The 25,937-nt window shown below is 45.6% G+C and overlaps 1 protein-coding gene across 6 annotated transcripts in view; it reads left to right on the top strand.

The window, feature by feature from the left end:
• LOC126355963 (uncharacterized) overlaps positions 1-25,937 on the top strand; it is a 628,239-nt gene that overhangs the window by 463,734 nt on the left and 138,568 nt on the right. For 3 of the 6 annotated variants that reach the window (XM_050006573.1, XM_050006605.1, XM_050006613.1), the window contains one exon: positions 19,786-19,855. The exons of the other annotated variants lie outside the window; for them this stretch is intronic. The gene's annotated coding sequence lies outside the window, so the exon portion shown is untranslated. The remainder of the gene's footprint in view (positions 1-19,785; positions 19,856-25,937) is intronic. 6 annotated transcript variants of the gene reach the window in all.

Raw genomic sequence — 25,937 nt, forward strand, 5'->3', positions numbered from 1 at the left:
GACCTGGAAAGCGGTCATTGAGAAAATCGCGGACGTCAGCCAGGTAATGGGGTGGCACCATCTTTCAAGAAGTAAACATTTCGTTCTTGGTCATCCTCATCGATCTGTGGCATCAGAAATTGTTTTATCGTATCCAGGTACACTATCCCATTGATGGTTCTCTCACAGAAAAAAAGGGCCGTACTCTTTGTTCTTGTTCAATGCACAAAAAAGTTCAGTTTAGGGCTATCACGAACATGATGGAATATTTAATGTGGATTTACGCTGAACTGTTGTCGCCGACTTCGATTCTTGAAACCAAAACACACAGCTAGCACGCTCGGTTCCAGCGAAGGCAGCCATCTTTAACGCGATTGTCACTAGCGGTCCTTACAGAGCGATTCGGCTCTAGCGACCTACGCAAGACAAAACTTGATGTGTTTCCCTACAAATTCACAATACAATCACCTCAGTAGGTACAATAAATTAATTTATATGAATTTTTAAAGTTGTAAAGCCCTTGTTGAAACACCCTTTATTATACATTAAAAGTTTACGGTGGGAAATCAACCAACTGGTTTATAACAGATAGGATGCTGCATGTTGATGAGTAACTCCATACACAGTAGTTTGTAATACCATCTGAGATGCTGCCTTGAGATGAAATGAGCAGGATGAGCGCTAATTTGTTTTCTTTTTATTTCTGATTATACAGGTGTAATGGGTATAACTGCTAATATTTGTATTGATGACAGCGGACAGTCTACTGAAAAACATTATATCAGTATTTATATCATGTGCAGACAAATAATTATAGCTACCATAAGTCGTTTGTTTTTAGGTTGGGTAGTACCTCCAAGTACATGTGGCAAGAGCAAGCCATTAATGCTTATTTTCACGTGGGCAGCAGGTCAGATGTAGATGTGCGGACATGTGGACGCAAAAAGGCGTAGTCCAGTTAGAGGTGCAGTTACGGTCATGCCGAAAACATCAAGTCGTAAAGTTTGTGGGAAGACTGTTGGATGCAGGAGAAAAAAAAATAAAAAATAAAAAAAATCAACACACTGACTTGTGTACATATTAATGTACCACTAATAAAAATATCTGCACTCATACTTTTTACACCTTGTATATTACCGCATGACGTGTCCCCAACGCCACCCCAATACCGAATACCGTCTGACCACATGACACGGTAAGGAAAGGATTGAAGCAGAGAAGAGACGAATGGGGAATCATTCTAACATTGGTGACTGCGGTCGGTGTACTGAACAACATTCTTTCAGAATTTACGTCATGTGCTGACTAAATGAAATAATAATAATGAGCGTATGGCATTGGTGGCCGGGAGATCCCTCGCGGGGCGGTTCGGCCGCCGCTCCACAAGTTCTTTAACGCCATTACGGCGACTTGCGAGTGAATGAGGATGAAATGATGATGAAAGACACACAACACCCAGTCATCTCGAGGCAGAGAAAATCCCTGACCCCGCCGGGAAACGAACCCGGGACCCCGTGCGCGGAAAGCGAGAACGCTAACGCAAGACCACGAGCCGCGGACACTAAATGAAATGAAATGATCGTATGGCATTGTTGGCCGGGAGGCCCGTCCGGGGAAGTTCCGCCGCCGTGTTGCAGGTCTTATTTCATGTGACGCCGCATTGGGCGGCTTGCGCGTCCACGATGACGAATGTACGATAAGGACAACACAACATCCAATCCACGGGCGGAGAAAATCTCCGACGCGGCCGGGAATCGATACCGGGCCCTCTGCATGGTAGGCAAGCACGTTACGAACCAGCTAAGCAGGCGGACATGTGCAGACTGATAATTACATCTGTTACATCTATTTTTAGGTTGGGTAGTAGCTTCAAGTACATGTGGCCGCAAATGGGGAAATCCACTGGCATAAGGGACTGTGACAAAGGGCAGAGTGTAATGGCCCGGCGCCTAGGAACTGTCACCTCGGAAACGACGAAGCAGGTCTGTTGTTCGCGTACTAGTGTCGTGAGCATCTGTAGCAAGTGGTTGAAGGAAGCTGACACCACGAGTAGGCGGGAAAAGTGTTGGGCGTCGAACCTCAGTACAGAACTTGGAGGGTGGACGCTTACCCGCTCTGTAATGCAAAACTGGAGCCGGTCTGTAGCAGATTCGACGACAGAGTGCAGTACTGGAAAGTGTTTCGTAGCACAACGTTCAGCGGACATTCTCGAACGTGGTTCCCTGCAACAAACATGTAATATACTTACCGTGTTGACCCACTCACATCTTCAGTTACGACTGGAGTAGACACGGGATCATGGAAATTTATCTTTGGGTCAATGGAAACGTAGATCCTAGTCCGATAAATCACGTTTCTTGTTACAACATCTCGATGCTCCCAACCAGATACGCTGTCATCTAGGCGAAGGCTGTTCGAAACCATCCTCGCCTGCGAGAGCAATATTATGCTATGGAGGGACATTCACCTGGTCTTCCGCGAGACCTGTAGTAGCGATCGAAAGCACCGTGACAGGCGAGGGCTTCGTGGTCGCTGCTGAGGATCACCTGCATGCTCCACGTTTAGTGCGTCCCTCGACAGCGGTGGCGTATTCCAGCAGGATCTGTCCGTGTCACAAAGCCAGAATCGTGCTACAGTGGTCTGAGAAGCATGATATTCAACTCATGTAGCTGTCTTGGGCCCCAAATTCGCGTGATCTGAAGTCAACGGAAAGCATTTGGGATGGTTTCGGTGGCCAACACCGCGCCCACAGATCCACCGCTCTGTCGTTTATGGGAATTGCGTGATCTGTAAGTAGACATCTGGTGTCACGTACCTTCGGAAACCTACCAGGCACTGATTGAATCTATGGCACACAGAATCGCTGCTCCAAAGGCGAACAAACACGCATGTAAAATGTGGATGGCATAATGTTTTGGCTCATCAGTGCATAGACATACGTTATAGAACAAGAAGTTAGCACTATATTTCCAGAGTAATTGTGCTGTATAAACGGCTTTTAGTTTTACAGGAACTAATAAGTCTTGTACATATATCACAAAACGTTTTACATCACCTCGGTTCCGAGAGTTCTGGAACCTGTACAGAAAATTGCAATATAGATCAACATAAACATCATTTCCGCCCTTTTTATTGCTCATTAAAACCACACATTGCATATTGTACCACCATACAGCGAAACCTTCAGAAGTGTGGTCCAGATTGCTGCACACACCGGTACCTCTAATACCCAGTAGCACGTCCTCTTGCATTGATGCAAGTCATTCGTCGTGGAATACCATCCACAAGTTCGTCGAGACACTGTTGGTGCAGATTGTCCCAGTCCTCAACGACGATTCGGCGTAGATCCTTCAGAGTAATTGGTGGGTCACGTCAACAATAAACAGCCCTTTTCAATCTATCCCAGGCATGTTCGATAGGGCTCATTCTTGCAGAACATGTTCGCCGCTCCAGTCGAGCGATGTCGTTATCCTAAAGGAAGTCATTCAGAAGATGTGCGTGATGGGGGCGCGAGTTGTCGTCCATGAAGACGAATGCCTCGCCAATATGCTGCCGATGCGGTTGCAGTATCGGTCGGAGGAAGGCATTCACGTATCGCACAGCCGTTACGACGCCTTCCATGACCACCAGCGGCGTACGTCGGTTCCACATAATGCCACCCCAAAAACATGAGGCAACCTCCACCTTGGCGCACTCGCTCAACAGTGTGTCTAAGGCATTCATCCTGACCAGGTTGCCTCCAAACACGTCTACGACGATTGTGTGGTTGAAGGCATATGCGACATTCATCGGTGAAGGGAACGTGATACCGAGCGGTCCATTCGGCATGTTCCTGAGTCCATATGTACCGCGCTGCATGGTGTCGTGGTTGCAAAGATGGACCTCGCCACGGACGTCGGGAGTGAAGTTGCGCATCATGCAGCCTATTGCGCACAGTTTGAGTCTTAATACGACGTCCTATGGCTGGACGGAAAGCATTATTCAACAGGGTGACGTTGCTGTCAGGGTTCCTCCGAGCCATAATCCGTAGGTAGCGGCCATCCACTGCAGTAGTAGACCTTGGGAGGCCTGAGCGAGGCATGTCATCCACGGTTCCTGTCTCTCTGTGTCTCCTCCATGTCCGAACAACATGGCTTTGGTTCGCTCCGAGACGCTTGAACACTTCCCTTGTTGAGAGTCCTTCCTGGCACAAAGTAACAATGCAGTTACGGGTGTTGACAGACCGTCGGAGTGTGAAATGGGCTTCGTCCGTTCATAGTACGTTAGACAAGCAATCGTTATCTTTCCCCCATTTTCTGCAGTGCCCACGCTGCAAATGCTTTCCGCGCCACGAAATAGGTGGCTGTAGTTCGTGACGACGCTAGGTTTTGTTCGGATAGCAATGGAGGGTATGACTTAGTGTTCTACAAACAGTAGTGCGTGAAATGCCGATGCGACGTGCGACTTCACGAGCGCTGACTTCACCACACGCAGATGAACCCGCAAAAGTCTCCATTTTTTCCTGAATTGTCCAAGCAGCAGGGGTAGTTGCTTCTGGTCGCCCACTACGGGGACGGTCGTCTAAACAACCAGTGGCCTCCAACTTAATTATCATTGTCTTCACAGCGACACTCGTAGATCCTTCACGCGTTCGAATACGCTTCTCATGGACACAGGATCGTAAAGCTACAGTAATGGACTCTCCATTCCGATATTAAGGCTTCACTAAAACGGTGCCCTCTCTCGTAAAGTCAACATGCCGCGATTGCGACGCATTAGACTCCCTCTCACCTTACAGTTCATTTTGTACACAATTCTCATGCGACGTCACTGATGTGTTGCTGTCCAGCGCCACCTGTTGGCCGCTTTTTGCATTCGTTTTTGTTTTCAATAAATCCCGTATTATTTCAGGTATGTGTGTCAAGTTTTCTCTCTCTCCTTACATTATTCCGTGTATTAGTGCATTTCAAATGTTAATGGACTTTCGAGAGATCTTGTGTATTTCTTAACTCCATTACACTCTTAGACAGAGAAATAACATGAGCTTAAAGGTACGTGACTCCGTATAGTGTTAAAAATGAATAACGAAGTATCTCAATAGATACAATTATGCTATTTAAGCTGGATGTATTTCAAATGCACACCTTTCAGTCATCTGCCTAGTAAGAGGTATATTGTCCCCATTAAGTTTCAACATTGAGCTCGTATGTACTTTACCATGGCGAAAGTGCATGCGTCGTTCATCTCATTTATCAGAGCGTCCGACTTTATACAGAGACTTTGACACCTTGAAGCGAATAGTCTATGCGCCAGATTACTAAAACGCCGCGTAGTCGATAGATCACCCCGTCTTGGAGAAAAGTAAAGGTGGGGGTAATTACATCATCCGACAATTATATCTACATAACGCTGACTTTACTGTTTAGTGCCGTTTCTCGAATGTGATGAGTTTAATTTGTGACGAAGTAGAGCTCTAAGTCTTCTTTTGCATCTAGAACATAAAGAAACAAGGAAATTTAGAGTTGTAATTCTCGTCGAAATCAAGGTCATTAGAGACGGAGCTCATGTGGAGAAGAAATGCGTTTAGAATTGATCTGGCCTTTTGGAAGCAATCATCAGGACAAATCACTTGCAGTGAAACAGAGAAACGACGAAAAGCGTAAATTATAATGGTCAGCGAGCTCTTTCTGAACATGAGTCCCATGTCCAACCGTCGTAACCACGGCGGCAACTTGCTTGATCAGAACTTCGAAGCCAACGATTCTACAAATAAGAAATATGGGTTTTGCGTTTGGACATCAGTTCCTCTGTAACAATCATGTTTCACTTCAAGAAGCATTCTTGAAATAATCTTAAAGGATATTGTTAATGTCACAGGCAATTTATTACGACAAATGCCATGAATATTGATTCACTATGAGAGTATATCCCGTGTATAAACCCTTTCCCTGTGTTGACTTACGCAGTAAGGCCACGGGTAGCGAATTATATTTGCCTATTATGAGATGAACAGCTCTTTCTGTGACGTGTTGTAACTTAATAAAAAGAAGCACTACTGTTTTTAATATATATTGTAAATTAGAAAAAATTAGTAACTAATTGTAGAGACATTTATTGTGACTTTACGAGACATACACGTTAAGCTTCACAGGAATGCCATAAAATCCGCAGCAGCGATGCAACGCGAATGTCGAACTGAAATCGGTGAAGTTAAATCTCTTTCTGTGTGTAGTGGAATGAGTAATATCAGTAAGTGTAGGTGTTTATATCGTTTGCTATTTAGCGCATTATGATTTCATAGTTAGTTACATGTCCCATATGTCATTTGCATAACTTCTATAGACATAATGTGAAACGATTCCGCTTATGGAACTTACTGCTCTAACAATCTATTTTCCACAAGCACAAAGAGTGAGGAATTTATTAATTTGCAATTTAAGATTGATGGACGGATGTGGGAGAAAATGGAAGGACAGGACGTGAAACATACAGCTTACAGTTCCACAATATCAAAAAGTCTCTGATGAATGCTGAATGCATGTAAGAAAATATGTGGTTTGAATTTATACACAGGTCGATAGTTCATCCAAAGTATTCCGTACAGTTGGATACCCTATACACAAGTAAAAAGTTGAGTGCACATGGGACTATCAGGAAACAGTGCATTCTGATTTATGTCTTCTTTCACTCGCGAGACAATGAAGTGACATTTTTACAACAAACAATCACAATTTTCATGAGCTTCGTTCAGTTTTCAGTGTAATTCCTGTCCTGTAAAGTTGTATCCACCTTTGAACGAGGGCGTCTATTCATCAATTTGAAGCGTCATGGAGTGCATTCGTCTGCTTTGGCATTTGGAACTCTGGAGTGTCTTCGCATTTTCAAAACGGTGGTAAGCCTGCAATATTATGCTGAACAGATTTTAATCTGATGGCGCTAGACATGCTCTGTCCGTAGCTCTTGGTCTCGCGGTCGCGTTCTCGCTTCCCGAGCACAGAGTCCCGGGTTCGATTGCCGGCGAGGTCAGGGATTTTCACCTGCCTCGAGATGACTGGGTGTTTGTGTTGTGCTCATCATTTTATCACCATTCATGCAAGTGGCGAGATTGGGCTAAGCAAAGGTTGGGAATTTGTACGGGCGCTGATAACCGCGCAGTTGAGCGCCCCACAAACCAAACAGCATCATCAAAGACATGATCTGTAACGTGGAAGAGGTGGGAATTCCCATCCAACCTTTCCAGTCTCCGCAGTGTCTTGTGCGCGTTCTTGTATTTTTAGGCAAGAACGTGGAAATTTTAATGATCCAACTCAGCGAAGACGTTCTGATACATCGTTCACACTTGACTGTTTACCCCATTCGCTAAAACTTATTTGACGTATTTACTATGTAACAAGTCAACCACTTCGCTTTTCATCAGTCAAGTCGCTCATGCTTACAATAATTCAGCCAGCGTCTAACGAAGGCACGCAGGATTTCAGCTTCAGATTTCAGGAATTCTGTGTTAATTCATTATGTACTAGGTACGACAACATTGATCATTTGTTCGAAACTTGCAGTGCTGCCACCTGTTGATACAACGCGATGGTGTGCCATTACGTAATTTTACAACGCAAAAACGGGAGACATTTCCTGGCCGCCCATGAAAGTGATGAAGAGCAAATTCTGAAGTGCCAGTGCTGAGGTCTGCGGGAGGATCTTTATCTGCTACGGTGAGGATCGATCGCGACAGATCGACAGCGTTGATATCGAGAGCTTAACTGGTGCGTGCGTGCGCAAGTGCTGCCCTCGGGTGACGGCTTTCTCCACAAGCGTCTGCAGCACTGACACCTGATAAGCGCCGAAGTGGCGCCCGGCCTTATCGTCTTACGCAGGTCCTGGCCTAGCGGCAGAACCATACATCGGTCAGTAGCTCAAATAGTAGCCATTAGAGTAGTCCTCGCATAGGTGCTAAAGTTGGACCTCACTATGTATCTTTTACGTAGAGATGATCCTGTCCTTTCGACCCTTGCATCAGGTGCATTATCACAATGTAACATAGCCGTTGTGACACTACGTCTTCTTTTTGTTGCCCCTGCGATAGGAGCTCCCCCAAGCGGCCAGAAAGCTATACTGTTAAGTTTAGCAGGGTTTTGTGAAAGCGAATGGGAATCGCAGTTGTTTACATTTATTTATACAGGGGTGTCCCACATAAAACCAATACGCCTCATGCACCAGTTGTTCATTTCAGTCAATCTGCATGTGAAGTGGCACCGCTGCCTCGAAAGTTGGCTACACTGCATTTATCGGAAAATTGAATGCAGCTGTGTGGTTCCTGTGTCACTTGTGAGAAGCTCGTACTGTTGAGTTGTTGCAGAAATGAGACACTTCGCATTAGAACAGCGAATTGCTGTTTTCGAGTGTTATATAAAGGCAGGCCCCAACAAGGTATGTAAAGAAGTGCTTCAAGCGAATTATACTGCTTGGAAAATCCCCATTCAAGTTCCGTACAAGAAATGGAGAGCTGTAGCATCCATCCAGACCTTGAAGAGGAATGGGGGAACGACAATGAGGACCCCTGAAACTGTAGACAGAATTCTCAGTGAGATTAAGAGAAGTCTCTGCACGTCGGTAAGGAGGTGATCACAGCAGGTTGGTGTGTCTCGTACGCCGTGTCATCGTATACTAAAAGATATGAAATTAAAAGCCCATCTGAAATCTGAGTGTCAGAAAAACAGAGTTCATTATTGTATGCGGCTGTTAACATCAGTTGCTAACGATTGTTTGGGCCCCTAGCTTTACTTCATGTCAGATGATGTCTCGTTTCATTTATCAGGCTAGATAAACTCCCAGACTTGCAGATACTGGTCGCACGAAAATCCACATATTCTGCATGAACAACCTCTCCACTCAGAGAAGATAGGTTTTTCGTGTGTGTTGTCCCGTGTGCGCCTTATTTGCCCCATATTTTTCAATTGTGCCTTAAACAGTGCCAGATCTAGAGATCATTGAATGTTTGGAAAATTTGAGGTAAGTTGCTATGGGACCAAATGCTGAGGTCATCGGTCCCTAGGCTTACACACTACTTAATCTAACTTAAACTAACTTACGCTGAGGACAACACACACACACACACCCATGCTCGAGGGAGGACTCGAACCTCCGACGGGGGGAGCCACTTTGAATGTTTCTATGCGCAATTAACAGATGCAGAGACTGCGTGCAGTATTCCAAATGGGGCAATCGCTTGCACATTAAACCAAAGTATGGCCCTTTGGTGATGAGCAACGTGTCCCGTGAAGACAGTATTGGTGGTGAGAACAAAGCGGGCAACAAAAATAAAAACTGAGAAGACACAAAAGTACAAGGTGTACTACCATAACACGAGTAAACATGGCGAGCAGGCGACGCCACCGCCAAACGTAACTCCCGGTTACGAACGGCAGGCAAACCGGGCATGCAACCGCACCGGCCCGTCGCGCGTGTCGCTCTGTGCGGGCCACACAATGGCGCGCGGCGCTGGCGGCCGTAAAGAGCTGGAGCGGCTCACCCCGCACTGTCACTTGTCGGGCCCTTTCCCAAACCACCCCGTTCTTTTTGGTCGCGCTCGCTGACCGCTCGCAGGCCAAGGACGCGCAGAGGCGCGTGCCAAACAAAGGACAAAGGAGCGCGGCACGGGGCCCGACACCCAAACAGGTCTTGCCACCAGAGCTGGCCAATGTTAATCCAAAGTTAACTTGTTTAATCGTTAATCCGTTGCTAAACAAGTTAACTTCTTTAAACGTTAAAGCGTTACTTCACAGTAATTTAGAGTTAGTCGTTAACTCGCAATATTAAACTTATGTTATGGGTGTAGAGAAATGAGCAAATGAATCAAACGTAGTTGTTGTTGTTGTCTTCAGTCGTGAGACTGGTTTGATGCAGCTCTCCATGCTACTCTATCCTGTGCAAGCTGCTTCATCTCCCAGTACCTACTGCAACCTACATCCTTCTGAATCTGCTTAGTGTACTCATCTCTCGGTCTCCCTCTACGATTTTTACCCTCCACGCTGCCCTCCAATGCTAAATTTGTGATCCCTTGATGCCTCAAAACATGTCCTACCAACCGATCCCTTCTTCTAGTCAAGTTGTGCCACAAACTTCTCTTCTCCCCAATCCTATTCAATACCTCCTCATTAGTTATGTGATCTACCCACCTAATCTTCAACATTCTTCTGTAACACCACATTTCGAAAGCTTCTATTCTCTTCTTGTCCAAACTAGTTATCGTCCATGTTTCACTTCCATACATGGCTACACTCCAAACAAATACTTTCATAAACGACTTCCTGACACTTAAATCTATACTCGATGTTAACAAATTTCTCTTCTTCAGAAACGCTTTCCTTGCCATTGCCAGTCTACATTTTATATAACCTCTACTTCGACCATCATCAGTTATTTTGCTCCCCAAATAGCAAAACTCCATTACTACTTTAAGTGCCTCATTTCCTAATCTAATTCCCTCAGCATCACCTGATTTAATTTGACTACATTCCATTATCCTCGTTTTGCTTTTGTTAATGTTCATCTTATATCCTCCTTTCAAGACACTGTCCATTCCGTTCAACTGCTCCTCCAAGTCCTTTGCTGTTTCTGACAGAATTACAATGTCATTGGCGAACCTCAAAGTTTTTACTTCGTCTCCATGAATTTTAATACCTACTCCAAATTTTTCTTTTGTTTCCTTTACTGCTTGCTCAATATACAGATTGAATAACATCGGGGAGAGGCTACAACCCTGTCTCACTCCTTTCCCAACCACTGCTTCCCTTTCATGCTCCTCGACTCTTATGACTGCCATCTGGTTTCTGTACAAATTATAAATAGCCTTTCGCTCCCTGTATTTTACCCCTGCCACCTTTAGAATTTGAAAAAGAGTATTCCAGTCAACATTGTCAAAAGCTTTCTCTAAGTCTACAAATGCTAGAAACGTAGGTTTGCCTTTTCTTAATCTTTCTTCTAAGATAAGTCGTAAGGTCAGTATTGCCTCACGTGTTCCAACATTTCGACGGAATCCAAACTGATCCTCCCCGAGGTCTGCATCTACCAGTTTTTCCATTCGTCTGTAAAGAATTCGCGTTAGTATTTTGCAGCCGTGGCTTATTAAACTGATAGTTCGGTAATTTTCACATCTGTCAGCACCTGCTTTCTTTGGGATTGGAATTATTATATTCTTCTTGAAGTCTGAGGGTATTTCGCCTGTCTCATACATCTTGCTCACCAGCTGGTAGAGTTTTGTCAGGACTGGTTGTCCCAAGGCCGTCAGTAGTTCTAATGGAATGTTGTCTACTCCGGGGGCCTTGTTTCGACTCAGGTCTTTCAGTGCTCTGTCAAACTCTTCACGCAGTATCTTACCTCCCATTTCGTCTTCATCTACATCCTCTTCCATTTCCATAATATTGTCCTCAAGTACATCGCCCTTGTATAAACCTTCTATATACTCCTTCCACCTTTCTGCCTTCCCTTCTTTGCTTAGAACTGGGCTGCCATCTGAGCTCTTGATATTCATACACGTGGTTCTCTTCTCTCCAAAGGTCTCTTTAATTTTCCTGTAGGCAGTATCTATCTTACCCCTAGTGAGATAAGCTTCTACATCCTTACATTTGTCCTCTAGCCATCCCTGTTTAGCCATTTTGCACTTCCTGTCGATCTCATTTTTGAGACGTTTGTATTCCTTTTTGCCTGCTTCATTTACTGCATTTTTATATTTTCTCCTTTCATCAATTAAATTCAATATTTCTTCTGTTACCCAAGGATTTCTAGCAGCCCTCGTCTTTGTACCTACTTTATCCTCTGCTGCCTTCACTACTACATCCCTCAGAGCTACCCATTCTTCTTCTACTGTATTTCTTTCCCCTATTCCTGTCAATTGTTCCCTTATGCTCTCCCTGAAACTCTGTACAACCTCTGGTTCTTTCAGTTTATCCAGGTCCCATCTCCTTAATTTCCCACATTTTTGCAGTTTCTGCAGTTTTAATCTACAGGACATAACCAATAGATTGTGGTCAGAGTCCACATCTGCCCATGGAAATGTCTTACAACTTAAAACCTGGTTCCTAAATCTCTGTCTTACCATTATATAATCTATCTGATACCTTTTAGTATCTCCAGGGTTCTTCCACGTATACAACCTTCTTTCATGATTATCATTACTTAAATAAGAATTTTTCGTTGGAAAAGTTTAGGTAGAACATGGAAGACAAATACAAAAACAATATGCCCATTTCTTATATAATTATTTAATTGGTTCAAATGGCTCTGTGCACTATGGGACCTAACATCTGAGGTCATCAGTCCCCTAGAACTTAGAACTACTTAAACCTAATCAACCTAAGGACGTCACATACATCAATGCCCGAGGCAGGATTCGAACCTACGACCGTAGCGGTCGCGCGGTTCCAGACTGAAGCGCCTAGAACCGCTCGGCCGCTCCGGTCAGCCTAATTATTTAATTACCGATGTTAAATCATGGCAGAATCAAAATACAGGAGATTCAGACAACCTGTGAGATAAGGTGCACATTTCCCTTCTTGAGTATCAACATGTTAAAATTTTGATTCGGGAGCGAGGCTCGCTAAGGAGACAAAACTTCTTTGTCCGCGGATAAACGTCGCCCGACTGCAGCACTCGTCGGTAGAGGCATATTATGTTTAGTAAATAAATTTTCTTAAACCATTCCCCCAAAAAACACAGCGTCGTTTAATGAGTCTTTCGATTTCATGATCAAGCACAATTTGATCAGACTTTGGGTTTTAAGCTTTACAGATATGTTGCCACTAGGCTACTCTTCAGCGGATTTTCATCAGTTGTAGAGCTAGACTCCGATTCCATGATTTAGTTTCCAAAGTAAGTCCACTAACAAAAAGTGGTATTCCAAGCGAAATCAGCAAACAAACAACAATAAACAGTCAACACATAGTTATCTCGATCGCACTCGATTGTTCTGTATTAATAGCGCGCATCTCGGCGTAGCCACACGCCAGCACGACCAGAACCTGTCAAAACATGGTTTCCGGGGGCGGCCCAACGTAATTTTACTCATAAGTAGCAGATACCTAACTAACAATCCATGGACTCAAAGAAGATAAAAGAAGTTAAAGAGCCCGTTAAACCCTTTTTTTAATTAACTTAAAACTTTATCCGTTACTCGAAAAGTTCCTTAATTAACGATTAAGGGAATAACGGTGTTGCGGCCAGCTATCCTTGCACTTGAGCAGTAATCAAGACCAATTAAATAGCGAGCTGTTTCTTCTTACGGGTATGACGTGCTTGTAGTGCAGAAAGGACATGCGCTTTTCAGATGATTACACCTCTGTAAATTCTCACCCCAGAAAGTAAGTTAGCGCTTTGATCTGGTCCACAGCACCGCGCGAGGCGACCGACCGCCGTGTCATCGTCTGCCATGTGGCGCCATGCGGATGCAGTATGGAGGGGGCAGGGAGTCAACATACCGCCCTCTTTCCTTACCTTGGAGCCGCAATTTTCCGTACAAGCAGCTCCTCAGTTGGTGTCACGAGGCTGCGTGGACCCCATTCTAATCTCCCACGAAGGAAGAATCCCCGACAGAGGTAGGATTCGAACTCGGGTCCTCTGTATCGCAGTCATTCGTGCTGCCTTATCAGCACTACTGGTCATTAAAATTGCTACACCACGGATATGACGTGCTACAGACGCAAAATTTAACCGACAGGAAGAGGATGCTGTGATATGCAAGTGATTAGCTTTTCAGAGCATTCACACAAGGTTGGCGCCGGTGGCGACACCTACAACGTGCTGACATGAGTAAAATTTCCAACCGATTTCTCATACACAAACAGCAGTTGACCGGCGTTGCCTGGTGAAACGATGTTGTGATGCCTCGCGTAAGGAGGAGAAATGCGTACCATCACGTTTCCGACTTTGATAAAGGTCGGATTGTAACCTATCGCGATTGCGATTTATCGTATTACTACTTTGTACAAATGTTGATGCGAATCTCAAGCACTACAAAAGTAGAAGATGGCCAACTTCTACATTTACATCCATACTTCGTGCACCACTGAGATGCATGTGTGCAGACGGTACGTCGCACTTCCCGATTATTAGGGCTTCTTCCCTTTCCGTTCACGTATGGAGAGCGGGAACAATGACTCAGTGTGCACCGTATTTAATCTTGTCTTCACGATCCCTATGGAAAAGAGGCGAAGGTGGTTGCAGTGCATTTCCAGATTCATCATTTAAAGTCGCTTCTTGAAACATTGTAAGTAGGCTTTCTATTGATACTTTGCGCCCTATCTTCATGTGCCTGCCAGTCCAATTTCTTCATCATCTCAGCGACAATATCTCAAGGATCAGCCGAACCTGCGATCATTCGTCATGCCCTTATCTGTATACGTTCAATGTCTCCTGTTAGTCCTGTTCGATACCGGTCCCACACACCTGACCAATATGGTATGAAGGGCTTTGTAAGCATTCTCTTTTATACAGTGCGTTCATGTCCTTTTTATTCTACCAATAAACATAAGACCTCCACCTGCCTTACCTACGACAGAGCCTATGTGATATTTCCATTTTTTATCCCTACAGAGTATTACATCCAGGTATTTGTATGAGTTGACCGTTTGCAGTTGTGACTGACTGATGTCTTAATCGTAGGATATTACATTCTTTTCGTTTTGTGATGTGCACAGTTTAACATTCCTGTACATTTCAAGCATGTTTGCAATATTTGCATCATTTTGAGGTCTTACCAAAATCTAACTGAATATTTGCACAACTTCTTCCAGATGGAACTTCACTATCGATTTCTGCATCATCTGAGAAATATCTGAGGTTAGTATTAATAATGTCTGCAGTGTCATTATTACCCAACATGGACACCAAGGTTCCTAACACTATTCTCTGGGGGTATGGCTTAAGGCAGTTCTACATCTGTCGATGACTCTCCAGCCAGGATAACATGTTGTGTTCTTCCTACTAAGAAATCCTCACTCCAGACACAAATTTCATGAGACACACCATACGATCATACGTACGATAATAATCGTCTTAGTCGATCTGTGACTGCCGGAAGTCACTCAAATGTTCTGAAAATATAGGAAATCGTGCGGAAAGACAGACCTCTGTGCATTTGCTCAAGCGATTTGAGGACGCGACGAAAACCCCCTGAGGTGAAAACCGATCCTCAGTGTTTCACCATGCGGCATCTTACTCCGCGTAGTATTCAGAGGTCTTGGATGTAAAACTATGTGCGCTGTAGAGGTCTCCATTTTGTGTTGCTACTATACAGCCGACCTGGGTGGCACTATGGTTTGTCAGTAACGATGACTGGAGTAAAAGTGACCTCAGTAAGAAAATAGGGTGCAGAGGCATCCCGTGTGTGTGTGTGTGTGTGTGTGTGTGTGTGTGTGTGTGTGTGTGTGTGTGTGTTGCTCCGAAGCTCGTCACGTGGGCCTGGTGCCATTAGCATTCATATTTCGTGGAGCGTAATTTTTTGTGCCTTCAGAAATATTGTTTACTAGGCGTGGAACAGGTTCCTACGTGCGGGGTGATCTGGCGTCTTTCGCTTGAGTTCGGAAGCCGGCATGGGAACGTTCCCGGAACACGTGTCGGACGCGGTCGATGGCCGAAGGTTTAACGAGCAGTTAATATTCATGCCGGATTAACACCAAATAAAATTTAGGATGGCCATTACTCGCTAATCACGGCAGCCTGTTGTCTGGTGCCTCTGTACATCGCCGGCGCCTGCAATGGCGTCGTTGTCTTTATTTACCAACACATAACGCATTCGCCTTTGTTTGTTACAATTAGACCTGGTTTTCAACGGATGACTCACTTCATTTGTAAAAAAATCGAGAGCCAGTGTCAAAAGAACTCCGGTGGTCGCTTTTTCATTTTTATTCTTGTCAAAGGCACCGATCACGATGGAGGTAAGAAAAAGCTTAACAGTTATAAACACGTGTGCATAGACCATAGAGATTAACTCATTTAATCATAGAAATAGATAAACATGACCGTAATTATATCACTTTCTTCCATTAAATCATTTTCACGCATTATAATTAGTATACAGTTATAAGTATTGTATAAGAGTAAACAGTCACAGATACATTTAAGGATAGACGAACTACCAAAGCCGGCCGCGGTGGTCTCGCGGTTCTAGGCGCGCAGTCCAGAACCGTGCGACTGCTACGGTCGCAGGTTCGAATCCTGCCTCGGGCATGGATGTGTGTGATGTCTTTAGGTTAGTTAGGTTTAAGAAGTTCTAAGTTCTAGGGGACTGATGACCACAGATGTTAAGTCCCATAATGCTCAGAGCCATTTGAACCATTTTTGAATTACCAAACGTTAAATTAAATTGTTTTCGCCCAAAAACGGGTAACTTCCAAGGCATTAAGGGTTGGCCAGCATTTTATCTTCTTCAGTGCACGATGGTCGGTTGGTTGATTCGAGGGAGGGCACCTAACAGCGAGGTTATCGGTCCTATCGGATTAGGGAATGATGGGGAAGGAAGTCGGGCGCGCCCTTTCAAAGGAACCACCCAGGAATTTGTCTGAAGCGATTAAAGGAAATCACGGAAAACCTAAATCAGGACTGCCGGGCGGGGACTTGAACCATGTGTCGCATCAGCAATCAGCTTTTGGGAAAATCTGCCACTTTCGAGGTTTCGACTACTCATTTCTATATTTTCAAGAATTTTCATGATGTGTCTTTCTTCTTCAGTTCTCCTTAGTCTTGATGTGTGTCTGTGCGTTTGTAGATATGTTTTCTTCAGTGTATATCCTGTAGCCATAACTCACGTGCTTCCTCCCGCTCTTAACTACAGCCGGCCGGGGTGGCCGAGCGGTTCTAGGCGCTAAAGTCTGGAACCGCGCGACCGCTACGGTCGCGGGTTCGAATCCTGCCTTGGGCGTGGATGTGTGTGATGTCTTTAGATTAGTAAGGTTTAAGTAGTTCTAAGTTCTAGGGGACTGATGACATCAGAAGTTAAGTCCCATAGTGCTCAGGGCCATTTGAACCATTTTTTCTTATCTACATCTCCTCATTCCTGATTAAACCATCTTCATCTTCCCGGATTTTTTTTCTTTTTCTTTTTTTTTAACTCAGTACTTTATTCTCAGCGTTTGTCACGCCTGTCTTCTCAGTTTGGCACACTTTCTCCACGTCTTTCACATCATCTGCATTTTTTAGCACAGCGAAACGGTTATTTCTTTGTAACTCAAACTCTTGACATTTTCCCTCTCTATTTAGTTTTGCCACGTCAAACACTGAATTTCAAAGCAAACTTGAACTTTTCCATGTCTAGTTCTACTTGCACCAGGAGATGGTCTGCCCCACACTCTACTCGTCATCGGTCTAAGGTGCCGTTCACTATTTTCCTGCGCTGACCTATCATTACATGATCTATTTGACACAATAGTTAAAGAAAATACCTGGTCTTGGCGAGCAAGAAACTGAAGGACTGACATTTACTGTATAGAAAAAGGTCATCGTAATTGACGCCATCAAAACGAAACTCGGGAAATCGGCTGAACACTCAATAGTTGCAGACTCGACAGAAAAGCTGAGGAAACAATTGACCACATCTTCAGCCGTTACAGGAAGATCGCCCGGATTGATTACAAGCTGAGGCACAATGCTGTAGCACGAATGATGCTCTGGACATTCAGCAAAATTATTAACTGCCCATGGCAAAGAACTGGTGGAACCGTAAGCCAGAAAAGATTGTCGAAAACGAGCACGCCAAGGAACTGTAGAACTTTCGACTTCAGACCAATAGAAGTGGTCGCAGCTGTTCTCGGCAACTGGGAGCGGTGCCAAAATGTTAGCTGGCAGTGATAAAATATCCATCCGACTATTACAAAAAGCCATTTTAGCGTGATCTGCACCAATTACCTTCCGATACATCACGCAATTCTAAACGCTTGGGAAATGTCTGGCAAGTAAATACACTCCTGGAAATTGAAATAAGAACACCGTGAATTCATTGTCCCAGGAAGGGGAAACTTTGTTGACACATTCCTGGGGTCAGATACATCACATGATCACACTGACAGAACCACAGGCACATAGACACAGGCAACAGAGCATGCACAATGTCGGCACTAGTACAGTGTATATCCACCTTTCGCCGCAATGCAGGCTGCTATTCTCCCATGGAGACGATCGTAGAGATGCTGGATGTAGTCCTGTGGAACGGCTTGCCATGCCATTTCCACCTGGCGCCTCAGTGCATTGTCCTGTTGGAACAGCAAGTTCCCTTGCCGGTCTAGGAATGGTAGAACGTTAGGTTCGATGACGGTTTGGATGTACCGTGCACTATTCTGTGTCCCCTCGACGATCACCAGAGGTGTACGGCCAGTGTAGGAGATCGCTCCCCACACCATGATGCCGGGTGTTGGCCCTGTGTGCCTCGGTCGTATGCAGTCCTGATTGTGGCGCTCACCTGCACGGCGCCAAACACGCATACGACCATCATTGGCACCAAGGCAGAAGCGACTCTCTTCGCTGAAGACGACACGTCTCCATTCGTCCCTCCATTCACTCCTGTCGCGACACCACTGGAGGCGGGCTGCACGATGTTGGGGCGTGAGCGGAAGACGGCCTAACGGTGTGCGGGACCGTAGCCCAGCTTCATGGAGACGGTTGCGAATGGTCCTCGCCGATACCCCAGGAGCAACAGTGTCCCTAATTTGCTGGGAAGTGGCGGTGCGGTCCCCTACGGTACTGCGTAGGATCCTACGGTCTTGGCGTCCATCCGTGCGTCGCTGCGGTCCGGTCCCAGGTCGACGGGCACGTGCACCTTCCGCCGACCACTGGCGACAACATCGATGTACTGTGGAGACCTCACGCCCCACGTGTTGAGCAATTCGGCGGTACGTCCACCCGGCCTCCCGCATGCCCACTATACGCCCTCGTTCAAAGTCCGCCAACTGCACATACGGTTCACGTCCACGCTGTCGCGGCATGCTACCAGTGTTAAAGACTGCAATGGAGCTCCGTATGCCACGGCAAACTGGCTGACACTGACGGCGGCGGTGCACAAATGCTGCGCAGCTAGCGCCATTCGACGGCCGGCACCGCGGTTCCTGGTGTGTCCGCTGTGCCGTGCGTGTAATCATTGCTTGTACAGCCCTCTCGCAGTGTCCGGAGCAAGTATGGTGGGTCTGACACACCGGTGTCAATGTGTTCTTTTTTCCATTTCTAGGAGAGTAAAATACGATTTCCAGCATAGTGACCTCATTCGCTGTTTTTACTGTGTAATAATAGCAGTAATAATAGTGACCGTAGGAAAAACAAAATGTGTTCATGTGTGTATATAACTGAGATGTTATTACAAGAGTTCTGAGGCAGAGAAAGTGAGACAGACATTGGGAAACGAGGAAGATCTGATGGAACAGAAGGATACTTAGCAGTTAATGGGTAAGTGAAGAGTACTGCAGAAAGGTGGGCACTATTGTTGTTTTAGTAGATAGTTCATTAAATATCTTTTTAAGCTGGAGCCGTCCAGGTTGGCCGAGCGGTTCTAGGCGCTACAGTCTGTAACCGCGCGACCGCTGCGGTCGCAGGTTCGAATCCTGCCTCGGGCATGGAAGCGTGTGATGTCCTTAGGTTAGTTAAGTTTATGTAGTTCTAAGTTCTAGGGGACTGATGCCCTCAGATGTTAAGTCCCATACTTTACAGAGCCATTTCAATCATTTTTTGAGCTGGAGAGGAATTTAGTTCGATAAAGCACAGTAAATTTTCCTGGTCCCTTGTCAGGGATACAGTTATGTTTGTGCATCTTAGTGAGATTGTCCGTTGTTGTAACCGCGGCGTTTTGTTTTGCAGGTACTTGGTTACAACATAGTCGCCGCCTGCGGTGCCAGCCCACACCAGTAGCCGGCGAGCCGCGTGCCGGGTGAGATAACATTCCGCGCACTGCCATATCCTGAGGAATGCAGATGGGCATGAGCCGGTCCCGTGCATTCGCGGCACGCTCTCGCGCTGACAGAGCGTCGCCCACACGCTGCTACACTAACCACTCTACTTACAGGACAACTCTCACACTGTTAATTTTGTTCTCAACGACTTGTGGCAGAAACTGCACTGATATCTCTCCTATGGACCTCTTAGGATCGAAATGTTCGCGGAGTGCACTAAGTTACATTCATGAGTTCGTCTAAATTAGAAACGTCATTCCAATCCTAGGGGCATATTTGCTGTTGGAATCTGGTAGGTTTTGTGTGCTGTGTGTTTGGGCCAAAGGGTTAACGCGCTAGTGGATAAATGCCTGAAGATTGTTTCCCACATCCTGAAGCTCCGCGCATTAGTAAGATATTTCTGTTGCCACAGAAATACGCTGCTGCCCACGGAAAACGGAACACCCTGAAGGAAGCATCCAAATCAGGCGAAATTTGGAGCATGCGTTTGGGGCGACGAGAGATGCACATGCCAGTAGCCCCACCTGCAAGCGCTATATACACTAAAGCTCCAAAGAAACTGATGTAGGCACCCGTATTCAAATACATTGATATGTAAACAGACAGAATACGGCGCTGCGGTCGGCAACACCTATACAGGGTGTTAGAAAAAGGTACGGCCAAACTTCCAGGAAACATTCCTCACACACAAATAAAGAAAATATGTTATGTGGACATGTGTCCAGAAACGCTTAATTTCCATGTTAGAGCTCATTTTAGTTTCGTCAGTATGTACTGTACTTCCTCGATTCACCGCCAGTTGGCCCAATTGAAGGAAGGTAATGTAGACTTCGGTGCTTGTGTTGACATGCGACTCATTGCTCTACAGTACTAGCATCAAGCACATCAGTACGTAGCATCAACAGGCTAGTGTTCACCACGAACGTGGTTTTGCAGTTAGTGCAATGTTTACAAATCCGGAATTGGCAGATGCCCATTTGATGTATGGATTAGCACGGGGCAATAGCCGTGGCGCGGTACGTTTGTATCGAGACAGATTTCCAGAACGAAGGCGTCCCGACAGGAAGACGTTCGAAGCAATTGATCGCTGTCGTAGGGAGCACGGAACATTCCAGCCTATAACTCGCGACTGAGGAACACCTAGAACGACGAGGACACAAGAGGCAATTCATCGTGCAGTTGACGATAACCCTAATGTCAGCGTCAGAGAAGTTGCTGCTGTACAAGGTAACGTTGACCACGTCACTGTATGGAGAGTGCTACGGAAGAACCAGTTGTTTCCGTGCCATGTAAACCGTGTGCAGACACTATCAGCAGCTGATTGGCCTCCACGGGTACACTTCTGCGAATGGTTCATCCAACAATGTGTCAATCCTCATTTCAGTGCAAATGTTCTCTTTACGGATGAGGCTTCATTCCAACATGATCAAATTGTAAATTTTCACAATGAACATGTGTGGGCTGACGAGAATCTGCACGCAATTGTGCAATCAAGTCGTCAACACAGATTGTCTGTGAATGCTTGGGCAGACATTGTTGGTGATGTCTTGATTGGGCCCCATGTTCTTCCACCTACGCTCAATGGAGCACGTTATCACGATTTCATACGGGATACTCTACCTGTGCTGCTAGAACATGTGCCTTTACAAGTACCACACAACATGTGGTTCATGCACGATGGAGCTCCTGTACATTTCAGTCGAAGTGTTCGTACGCTTCTCAACAACAGATTCGGTGACCGATGGATTGGTAGAGGCGGACCAATTCCATCGCCTCCACGCTCTCCTGACCTCAACCCTCTTGACTTTCATTTATGGCGGCATTTGAAAGTTCTTGTCTACGCAACCCCGGTACCAAATGTAGAGACTCTTCGTGCTCGTATTGTGGACGGCTGGGATACAATACGCCATTCTCCAGGGCTGCATCAGCGCATCAGGAATTCCATGCGACGGCGGGTGGATGCATGTATCCTCGATAACGGAGGACATTTTGAACATTTCCTGTAACAAAGTGTTTGAAGTCACGCTGGTACGTTCTGCTGCTGTGTGTTTCCATTCCATTATTAATGTGATTTGAAGAGAAGTAATAAAATGAGCTCTAACATGGAAAGTAAGCGTTTCCGGACACATGTCCACATAACATATTTTCTTTCTTTGTGTGTGAGGAATGTTTCCTGAAAGTTTGGCCGTACCTTTTTGTAACACCCTGTATAGGGACGAAAAATGTCTGGCGCAGTTGTTAGATCTGTTACTGCTGTTACAATGGCAGGTTACCAAGATGTAAGTGAGTTTGAACATGATCTTGTAGTCGGCGCGGGAGCGATGAGACACAGCATCTCCGCGGTAGCGATGAAGTGGGGATCTCCCATCTCTGCGACCGGAAAAAGATCCAGCAAGGACGGGACCAATGACGACTGAAGAGAATAGTTCAAAGTGACGAAAGTGCACCCCTTCCGCAAACTGTTGCAGATTTCAGTGTTGGGCTATCAACAAGTGTCAGCGTGCGAACCATTTAACGGAACAAACGTTTTTTATTTCAGTCTTTGATCACAATATGAATTCTTTAGACGATGACCGGTTTCAGTCCGTAATGAACCATCCACAGATCTTTTTTACTCCATGTCCTAAAGTGATTAGGCCATAACGGCATCGTCAAAACATATAAATATAATCAGCATAGCATAGTCATAAAGATCTAAAATAAGGTGTATAATAAACCGCATCTTCCACGCAGTCATTATTGCAACAGAGATAGAGGGTTATCATAAGTACCTCTGTGGTTTCAGAAGACAACTGTGTGCAAACTACAAGACTTACAGAAAAATGACACATACCAGATAATAGAACATCCCTCCAGGTTTTTCTATTCGTAACACGTGCTAAGGTCTACATGCATTAGAAGAAGAACCGACGACAAATCGTCCACTCCGCATTGACGCATAGACTTAGGTCGCATCTGCATAGTTTTTGCGTACGGTAGTTGTTTTATGAAACCCCAGAGAATTTGTGAACGATCTGGAACATTTCAGTGTCTTACACCACACGGTACACGCTTTACAGTTGCCCAATTGTCAGTAGTATGCTTGACTGACACTCAGTTGCTCGGCCATCGAATTACACTATGTGATCAAAAGTATCCGGACACCTGGCTGAAATGGAATACAAGTTCGTGGTGCCCTCCATCGATAATGCTGGAATTCAATATGGTGTTAGCCCAACCCTTAGCCTCGACGACAGCTTCCACTCTCGCAGGCGTGCGCTCAATCAAGTGCTGGAAGGTTTCTTGGGGCATGGAAACCCATTCTTCGCGGAGTGCTGCACTGAAAAGAGGTATCGATGTCGGTCGGTGAGGCGTGACACGAAGTCAGCATTCCAAAACATCCCAAAGGGGTTCTATAGGATTCAGGTCAGAACTCTGTGCGGCCCAGTCTATTACAGGGATGTTATTGTCATGTAACCACTCCGCCATAGGCCGTGCACTATGCACAGGTGCTCGATCGTGTTGAAAGATGCAATCGCCATCCCCGAATTGTTCTTTAACAGTGAGAAGCAAGAAAGTGCTGTGATAATGCCACGTAAAACAAAAAGAGGTGCAAGCCGCTCCCCTTCCCCCCCTCCCCCCCCCCTCTTCCCATGAAAAACACGGCCACACCATAACACCACCGCTTCCGAATTTTACAATTGGCACTGCACACGCTAGTAGATGACGTTCCCCGGGAATTCGCCATACCCACTCCCTGTCATCGGATCGCCACATCGTGTACCGTGATTCGTCACTCCACACAACGTTTTTCCACTATTCAATCGTCCAGTGTTCACGCTCCATACACCAAGCGAGGAGTCGTTTGGCATTTACTTTAAAGACTCCAAAATGTCAAATTCTTACTCATCCAAGTTTTCTCACCTCCCGCCTAACTGTCATAGTACTTGCAGTGGAGCCCTGATGCAGTTTGGAATTCATGTGTGATGGTCTAGGTAGACGTCTGCCCATTACACATTACGACGCTCTTCAACTGTCGGCGGTCTCTGTCAGTCAACAGACGAGGTTGACCTATGTGATTTTGTGCTGTACGTGTCGCTTCACGTTTCCACTTCACTATCACATCGGAAACAGTGGACCTATGGATGTTTAGGAGTGTATAAATCTCGCGTACAGACGTATGACCCAAGTGACACGCAATCATCTGACCACGTTCGAAGTCCCTGAGTTCTGCGGAGCGCCCCATTCTGCTCTCTCACGATGTCTAATGACGACTGAGATCGCTGATATGGAGTACCTGGCAATAGGTGGCAGCACAATGCACCTAATATGAAAAACTTATTGATCACATACTATATGTTTACCTCTGCCCCGCTCACAACACCCGTGGTGGCATGGATCAGCGCCTGTACTGTTACTGTGTAGGGAACGACTTGTCTTCCCGTTTTCGGGGTTCCACTAGAGCCTGTCAGTAGTATATCGGGCTGCCTGCTTTTCGCTATTGCAAAGGACATGTAGCTTTTGGAGTATGAAGGAGATTACTGTTTAATCAAAAGTACCTTGACGCAGGCCCATGAGCTTGTTGGTTTCGGCAGACACAGTAGTTTTCTCTCAATTTAGGCTGAAGTGAGGCTGAATTTCCTGCTGGTATCGGTCGCAGAATCGATAACCTGCCTCATCCATAGACACCATACGAGGAAATTAATTATGTAGAGCACAGAGCTTTAAAGACTCCAAAATGTCAAATTCTTACTCATACTTACTTCTTCGGAGAAAAGCTTTCGATAAGCGTACCTCTATTCTTTCCCACGTTCCACTAGATGAATACCGGTCTGGTACCCCACTCCCGCCTCAGTTACACGATTCCCAAACATTTGGAAGACTTTGGCTCACTTTCCTGTGGATGACACTACACGTAGACAGTTGGGGTACCCATCTTCCGTCCCGGGGGTAAAGGAGTCGTAACAGGAAGTACATCCCGCCACCCCATAAGTTAACCACGCCAAGTCAGTTCTTACCATGTCGGGTCGGCATCTGTACGGCACAAAGGCACAAGAAAAAGAAGAAGAAGAAGAAGCCTCTCTTCGTAGGGTAACTCTGCGTGATTGTTTCCTGCAAAATTCTGTGCTGCCCTGCGACTACCCGTCTGGTATGTGGTTCTTCAGCCACGCTATGACTCTCGAGCTGTGTGTTTGATCTCGCTTTAGTGGTGCCGCTAGAGAAGCAGTGCGCTGTACCGCTCCAGCTGCAGCCTTCAGTTTGACACACATTGCTGGCCTTCCCAAAGTCTATATTTTCGAAATGGTGGAATGATTACCCAATAGTAGCAGCCGGCCCAGCTCCCTGTCTGCTGTCAGCTAATGGCGTCTGCGACTGATGCAGAGGAGCGAAGCGTTCGGTACTGAGAGAGAGAGGATAAATTGCCATGTCGCCGCTTTGCTCTGTGCCTCTTTCACACGGCGTACTTCAGATATTCTCTCTGGTAACCGGCAGCTGTGCGGCATGATCGTCGTGGGAACTCAGTTTCTTCTCCTGGCTCTCTCTTGTGAAATTGATTTACTCGGAATATTCCTGGGATTCGGAGGTCTGGCCCGGCTAAGTATGTCTTGCAATGACCCGTTGACATCCTAACTCTGTTACTCTTTCTGTGTTGGAGATCGTGTGCCACAATGAAGACATCTACCTAAGGATGTGTCCCTGCTAGGAAAAAAGAGGAACGGAAGTTTAATTTCATTCTTAGTCAAAGTTGTGGTGGTAACTATTTATTAAGGCATGTGAAAGCATCAGTTTGTGCTTCGAATACGTTGAGCTCATATGGACCGGCTTTTCGTTATCACGCGAAAGACATGAGAGGAAGACAGACTGAAGAAATGAAACATGTGGTTTCAAGACTAATGAATGATACAAAAACTTACTTATGTTACTATGTGATTGGAAGATATGTCCACATGATGGGTAGACATAATGATTTCAGCATCAGTGGATAAACTTATTTAAACCTCCAATCGCTCGCAACACCATTGATTAAAAAGCAAGATAAGCTGTAACGCTGTATGAAAGACACAGTAATATTGTGACTTC

The sequence above is a fragment of the Schistocerca gregaria genome, chromosome 1 (assembly GCF_023897955.1).
Source record: "Schistocerca gregaria isolate iqSchGreg1 chromosome 1, iqSchGreg1.2, whole genome shotgun sequence".
Lineage (NCBI taxonomy): Eukaryota > Metazoa > Arthropoda > Insecta > Orthoptera > Acrididae > Schistocerca > Schistocerca gregaria.